This window comes from Malania oleifera, chromosome 11 (genome assembly GCF_029873635.1).
Source record: "Malania oleifera isolate guangnan ecotype guangnan chromosome 11, ASM2987363v1, whole genome shotgun sequence".
Taxonomy (NCBI): domain Eukaryota; kingdom Viridiplantae; phylum Streptophyta; class Magnoliopsida; order Santalales; family Ximeniaceae; genus Malania; species Malania oleifera.
Genome location: NC_080427.1, coordinates 44,722,071 through 44,728,722, shown reverse-complemented (window position 1 = coordinate 44,728,722; position 6,652 = coordinate 44,722,071).

Sequence of the window (6,652 nt, the reverse complement as noted above, 5' to 3'; positions counted from 1 at the left end):
TTATATACATATATTTTCCTGAAATCAAATGCTATACAATTTTACTTATAATTTTCATAAAACAACTAACTTAGTTTATCTGCTTACCTGATTCCCGAAAAGCCCATAAGAAAAACAGTTCTGCACCCGCAAGGTTCCTTGTTCAAAACCCTGAAATCGACAACTCTCAGAACTAAACTTTAGTATTTCTTCGAGTACAACATTTCTTATAACTATGGAAAGACCAAATATTAAATCAAAAGTATTACCTTAAACCAGGGATGAATTCCAAAGTAGCTCCACCAACGATCCACTCCGGTAGGGTTGCAGAGAATTTTTTTAGGAGCGTCGTGGTGACTTCAGATCGTCAAACTAGCGAGAATCCGACCTGATATCTTAAAGAGAAGGGGGAAGGGATGAAAATCTAGAGAAAGAAAGAATTTCTTGCGTGATTTCTGCTGAAAAATCCAGTTTTAGCATACTTATACACTGACCTTCGTCGAAGAGTCACGTCACCTCGTCAACGAGGTCAAGAAGGATGTTCATCGATGAACATTTGCTTTTCGTCGATGAAATTCAGAGATGGGCAGATAGTCTCTCGGTATTTTCTCGTCAATGAAGTCTGCTGCTGCCTCTTTTGCTATTCCCATTTTCCTCTCTCTTTATTATTTAAATATCATTATTCTTCTGGTTATTACACTACTAACCCTACAAATGAACCTACTCCATTCATAACTCCAATTGCACTAGAAAAGCCAAATTTACCTTTGCCACCACCATCAGTCCCATCAAAGAAACTAGAGCAAATTGAAGAGATTATGGATGATAAAACAATATACACATGAGCTGGAACGTACCAAAAGTTTATGGTCAAATGGAAAAGGGAAGCCACTATTAGAAAGAAGTTGGATTCTTAAAGATGATGCCCTTTGTCTCAACCCGAAGTTGTATGCGGAGTACTTTTGACATAATTCTCCAAAGGAGAATTATTTTCGATTGGGGAGAGATGATGAGGATCAACATGCACCTTGAGTATCTTTCGTGGATATTGCGACGCGTGGACAACCACCCGAAGTTCACCATTAGATGTGAACATTATTTGTAGGAACTTTGAAGTTCAAGCCCAAATGATCACTTAATGCACTTTTACATTGGATGAGATTGAAGAATGAAATAAAGGACTTAAGCTTTGGAGCATGAAATTGAAGACCACTTGAAGATCCACGAAATAATGGACAAAAATCACCCCTTCCCCTCCCCCCTTGAATTCGGCCACTATATAAGGAGACTCACAATTGAAGCTTCTTTTGGAAGCTAGCTTGGAAAGAGGATGACAACTTACAAGTCAAAGAGTCTTGGTCTTTCAAGAAACAATTATTTCATTTTAAGTTCCTAAACTCCACTTGTAGTAACCCGAATCCAGAAAATAAAGGAAAAATACTGCCTAGTGGTGGTTTTTGTCTGACTGTAAATACTGTCTAGTGGTGAATAATGTTGTAAATGCCTTAGATGTGTAATGTGGTTCATGTAAATTGCGATATAGCTTTGGCAATGGTATGAGGAGGTCGTTATATCGTACATGATATAAATCACCATATAACATTGGCAGTGGTATGAGTAGGTCGTTATGTGGTGATTTATATAAAGGGGATAAAACATTGGCAATGGAATGAGGAGTTCATTTTACCAATTTACTATGAACAGGGTTGTGTATGTGGAGTAGTAACCTGTGTGGTTGGGAATCCTGTATGGATATGGACCCTTTGTGGGTGTGAATGAAGTGTCTGGTATCTTGTGTGGATGTGTTGTGGTTATGTGTATTCATGAATCTCTGTGGAATGATTAATATTATACGTGTGTGAAGTAAATTGCATGAATATTTATGGCAAAGTAAAAATCTCCTCCCGAGGGCTTACCGAGTAAAGTGAGTGCCCTGATCAGTATCAGTGGTAGTCGCACTCAAATTAAAGGGTAAGGTTACAAACGGTATCAGAATAGAGGGAAGGTGCATGTATGAGTGAGTAATCTTTCCTATCCTTGGGAACTTTCATTATAAATATTGGTTATGTTTGTATGACTACAGTATGTATGCGCCTTGCAAGTTGTTGTTGATTAATTAATGAATGCATTTTGTATCTACTAAAAACCCTTTTGCCACACACTCTTATAGTTTACTTCTTCCTTACTGAGAGGTGTCTCACCTCGGCGTATTATTATCATTTTCAGGTGATCGAGCTTAGAAGGCTCTAGAGGCAGGGTTAGTTTTTGGTAATTTTGAGTGGTGGGAAGAACAATTATATGTACAATTTATGTTTTTATTTTTCTCTGGTGATGTAATATGGAGAATTTGTTATACTACTTTTTGGGTTGTATATAGTACTCTGGTATTTTATTTGAGTTGTTTATTATTTTCCGTTGCGTGAATGGTATTAGAGACAGTGAATGGCCTCATCATACCTCGAGCCCCACCTGACGAGTTTGGGGCATGACACCACTATCATAATTATTCTAGTTCCTAGGAACTTATTACCCATGACAAACTATTTCCTAGAAACCTCATTATCCTTGTTTTAAATGTTTTATTCTATTTTTGTATTTTCTTTAAAATCTTAAGAAGCCATGTGCAAGTCATGTGCATACTCATGTAAGACTATAAATATGTCATCACTTGTATTGTAAATGGGGGTCTTTGTAATATCAATTAAAAGAAGCCTTTGCTTGAGCTTGTTCCCCTCCTTGTTATTAAGTAGTGTGAGGCTACGTTCCGTCTCCTTGGAGATTGGGTGGTGAGAGACCACGACAACATCAACGTCATCATCAACACTCCATGCTCCACTCCTCTGTCATAGCTCACGGCCACAACCTTCCTCGAGCTTCATTCTTGTCTCAAGATTCCTAAGGATCAACAAGCTTGTTCGTGGTGCAACCGAATACTCGTGTGCCTTGGTGCTTTTCATTCCAAACTTCTTGGTAAGCTCGTTTAAATTCCTTGTATGTTACCATCTAAAATAGCTTATAAAAGTTCCTTGTAAGCCTTGAAAACCTATTCGAATCCTTGATTAAAAACCTTGTTCATTCTTTTTGAATCTTCCAAGATTTTTAACATGAACATGCTTGCTAGTACCGTGTTTAGGGACATTGGATTTGTATGCTAGGACTTGTGGTCTAAGATTTCTAATATAACATCTTTTAAAGTGAATTTGATTACTTGAATGAAATGATCAACTAAGTGCTTTTAAATTAAATCATATACGTTTTCAAAATATCAACAACTTGTGATCATTAGAATATGTTTGTGATGTTCATGTTTAGTTAATTCAATTATATCCTTAGATTGTGATATTGTGTGTGTGATGCCCCGATTTTCGTACAATTTTTTTTTTCAATAATAAATAAATAATTACACGTCATCCACAACACCCACAAATCGGCCACGTCAACAATCCGACTATCATTCATATGACTTCACCCGCATTAGGAACCGGGTAAAAAGTTATTTTATTATACAACCTAACAACGGAAGACAGTATATATATATATATATATTAGTCAGAATACAATACCCATAATATCAATATACACATATACATAATACTATCTCATACCCAAAAATAATACAATCCTAGGGAATCACATCTCCCTAGTCCAAACTCACCCTGTATATCAGGGTTCCAACTCCCTACTATCACAGAGCTCTATCACCCGGTCGGTCCCTGTTCCCTGAAAAATTTAAATAAATTGGGTGAGACACATCTCAGTAAGAAGAAATAAATTATTTACAATGTGTGGTCATATGAGTTCAATTATAATACACTTTACTTTTCAAATCATCATTTCATCTAAAAAAATACACTGATATACACATTCTCATAATCATATAGATATATAACACAAACTTTTATAAGCTTTAAAAATCAGTTCTCAAAATCAATCATTCCAACACATTTTGACCTGCAAAGTTCCTGAGAATAGGGAAGATTACCCGCCTATACAGGTAGCTTCCCTCTACCCTAACACGTTATGCAGCTGGGTATGGCCACATCTGATACCTATCAGGGCACTCACCTTACTCAGCAAGCCCTTAGGCGGAGAGTTTCACTTCACCTCAAATATATATTATCAACTCACACGGTTCCATTTCTCAATTTTATCATTCTTTATTTCTCAATTTCCATTCTTTCTTTCATTTCTTATTTTAGCCAATTTTATCATTCTTTCACTTTCCATTTTCATTTTACTTTCCGGCTCATGAGTATCCTTGGTATCAAATACCAACATCGCGTCTGTAACTCATGGCTACCCTGAGAATCTTTCTATCCACGCTATGCTTCCCCCCATGGTCAAGGTTGTGCAGCCCGAAGGCTGGATCTAATCGCGGTTGGCTGACCCAGTTAAATCAAATATCATATCACATATCGTGTTTGTAGTACGACTGACCGACCTATAACTCTGATTCGGACTCAGGGGGCCCAACAATCCTACACAATGGCACAGACGACTGTCACGCCACATGCTCCAAAAGTCCGTATGGTTGCACTAACACCACTAGCAATAGTACCGTGCTCAATATCATAACCATCCAATAGGGTTTACCGCCACATACCCGCAATCATTATGCGATATTGGCATTTTATCATTCATATTTCACGTATTTCCACATTTTTCATTTACATATTGCAGAATTAACATTGCAATATTTTCATTTCACATATTCACATTTCAATATCAGTATTCTCAACACATTTCATCATTTAAATGATATTTTCTCAATTCATAATTCATCTCATCTCATACTATCATATACATATCTTATTTCACAATTACTCAATATTTCTCAAAACACATTTCCATATTTCATCTTTCTTTATTTTCTCAAAGAATACGTTTTTTGCACATCTCACTTTCATCATTTTCCCACATTTCAATTCTCATATTGAAACACATTTCAGTATCACACATTTCACAAGGTAAATCATCTAACTCAGTTTAAACATTTCTCAATATAAATCATATGCCACACAAATTTTCAGGTAAAATAACATACGTCATTTTCACATATTTCTCAACCCATAATTTTCATAAAAAGACTGTTATAATTTATTCCCCTTACCGAACTTACTGAGAGTCTCGCTAAAATCTCAAATCCTACTCCCTTGGCGCCCGAAATTTCACTCCTGTAATTTGCATTTTTCTCAAGTTAATTAATCTATTTCTCCAAAATAATACTCATCTAGCCTTCCCTAGGCTCCATATACCTCAAATTAATATTTAAACTATTATTTAATACCCCCACTTAATTTTTGGAATTTTACCTGCGGTTCCCAAAATTACACCTGCGATGCTCACCTCAGCCCTAAATTCTATAAATCCTACTTCAACCCTAGATGCTCAATATTTTAGTATTTCTAAATTAATGCTAATTAATTAAAAATAAGTCCTTTAATAACCCCCCGTACCCCAAATTTAGGGTTTTGACCCGACACCCCCACGAGAATTTTGTCTCACTAGACTTGTAGAGAATCATGCCTAGATTCTCATGGTGGTGTCCGTTCGTCAATTGTGCTTATAATTTGCAATAAATTAAAGAAAAAGGAAAAAATGGTTTATCCCGGGGATTACGCTTACGCCGCTCCTACTACCAATCCGCTCCGGTAGAAATGACGGCAGCGGAAAATGGAGTCTAGTGGTATCTTCAAATTTTCGATCGGGCAAAAATCCGTTACGAAATCTAGGAGAGAGAATGAGAAGAGAGAGAGAGAGTTTAGAGGCTGTGCAGAAGAGAAAAGAAAAGAAGAAAAAGAAACAAAAAAAAACCTCCTGAAGCTTCAAAAGCTTCAGGATAGAAATAATAATAATAATAAATATATTTAATTAATATTAATAATATATTTTATTAATAAAAATAAAAATAAATTTTAATTACTTTTTTTTTCTTCTTCTTTTTTATTCGATTAATTATTATTATTATTATTTTTTTGGGAATCACTCTACTAATCTTCTATAACCCTTTTTGGGGTTATTCCATTCTCACATCCTTATAAAAATTTCGTCCTCGAAATTTGTCATTCCCCTTCTTCCCTTCCTTAGTAAAAACACTTCCAATTTTTATTAATTACCCTTACTTATGGCGGAAGAATACCATGGTTATAACGAGGGTTCTGGGAGATTACAACTATTTAAAATTCTCCCAAAACCATTCACGTTTCAAAACTAAAAACCCTATCTATCCTACGTTACACTATATAAATAAAAATATACAATATTATTCCTTTCACTTGACTGACTCAACTCTAAGTTCCACCGAATAAGTGTGGATATCTCTGGGGCATCTGATCCTCATATTCCCAGGAAGCCTTCTCAATGGCATGGTTGTGCCTCAGAACTTTTACCAATGGAATCTTCTTCGTGCGCAGCTCCTGTTCCTTCCAATCAAGAATCTGCATTAGTACTTCCTCATAAGCTAAAGTATCACCCAACTCCAGTGCTTCATATCTGATCACATGGGAGGGGTCTGGAACGTATTTCCTCAGCATAGAAACGTGGAATACGTCATGGATCCAAGATAGGACCGGTGGTAATGCCAAACGATAGGCAACTGGACCCACTCTCTCAAGAATCTTGAATGGTCCAATATACCTAGGGCTCAGCTTACCCTTCCTCCTGAACCTCATAA